Source organism: Amblyomma americanum, chromosome 7, assembly GCF_052857255.1.
Source record: "Amblyomma americanum isolate KBUSLIRL-KWMA chromosome 7, ASM5285725v1, whole genome shotgun sequence".
NCBI classification, from domain to species: Eukaryota; Metazoa; Arthropoda; class Arachnida; order Ixodida; family Ixodidae; genus Amblyomma; species Amblyomma americanum.
The window spans coordinates 47856847-47858344 of NC_135503.1; positions in this window are offsets into that span (position 1 = coordinate 47856847).

Below are 1498 nucleotides of genomic sequence, written 5' to 3' on the forward strand. Positions count from 1 at the left end.
TCTGTCTCTTGTACTTCCTGACTCCTTACTGTCTTTTCAATTTCACTAACAGAAATGTGTAAATGTGCTTTTAGTCTCAATATTTTCAAACTGAGACATCTAGAACTGAGGGAAATTGTTAGGTTTCTGAAAAATAGCTGTCTGTGACGCTCAACAAGACCACTGCAGGAAGGCATGCGCAATTCCTCTCCGTAGCTGCCTCCTCTTTAATGGGCAGTCTACCGTTGAAAGCGAGTACAAAATTATATTCTTGTATGTCTTTCCATAAAGTGGAGCTAAAAGCACAGACCATATTGGTTTTGGCAGGAACTTTCATTTTAAATTGGCAGTGATAGTCTGGCCAGAGTCGGGTGTTTCAATGCGGTCGCTCCGCCGCCGCTCCTTGGAGGGTGGTGCCATTCTTTGAAGGGGTCATTGCCGCCTCCGCTGGGACGGCGGACTGGCAAGATTCCGACGAACCACTCCAGAAATTGCTGGAGAACGATCGCTTTGCCAAATGATCTAAACTGAGCACATCTTGGTTTTAAAGAAAAGCCGTGACAAGAGGCAGCTGCCGAACACTTAGTGTAAATGCAATGTAAGTACTATAGTCTTTAATAGCGCTTATCGCCATTTCTTCATTGTTAAGCATGTCTACCATTGCAATCTAATACCCAATGTTTGTGCAAGAATCTGCTTTACTGTTTCTGATGGCATTCATTTGCAGTTGCTCATGCGACCACGTATAACCTTCCATGCAAGCATATCAGCCGGAGTCGTTTTTTCAGTGCAGAGATTAACGCAGGAGATATTTATCTGAGCTGAGAGAGACATGAAATATAAGCGCGCATTGGCTGCAGAACCCTGGCGTTTAAGCGCTAGCGTACTGCTGTTTGTAATCTGTTTGCTTGGCACTGAAAGTGTCATTATTAATGTTAAACTGGACATGGAAGGAAGCCTGTCCGTGGCCACTGTTCATTATTTTGGGAGGCAGTTTTATCAAAAACAGGTTTGTTTTTTTTCATGTGGGCGAAAGCTGTTTGATGTATTAAGTTCTTACTTTCTGTTTAACATCTGTTGATATGAGCTTAGGACACAGTAGACTTTGCACTTGTGGATTATATTGTTTGCCTTGATTCAATTGGGCATTTCTAGTCATAGTGCACTGAATTTTCAATCTGCTCTTCTCGGTCGTGTCAGTTCGGGCATTCTAGGGGCGGCCAGTTGCATTCATTTGTCTTTCTGTCCGTTATTTACTTCTTGCAACAATTTCTTGGTAATTTCGACTCTCGGAGCTGACAGAATAGAGCCTCTCAGAATTCGTGTACGACTGCTAAATAATTTACAATTTAATTTCTTCTTGATGCTGTTTCGGTTTTAGGGACCGAACGACTACTGGACGTCAAGTTGATGTATGGGTCACGTGGTCCACTTGAAAACTAATATAATCGCTGACGGGTCATTTTTTGTCATTCCAGGTCTTGGAAGAGGCTGGATTAAATGTCGCAGTGAATTAAAA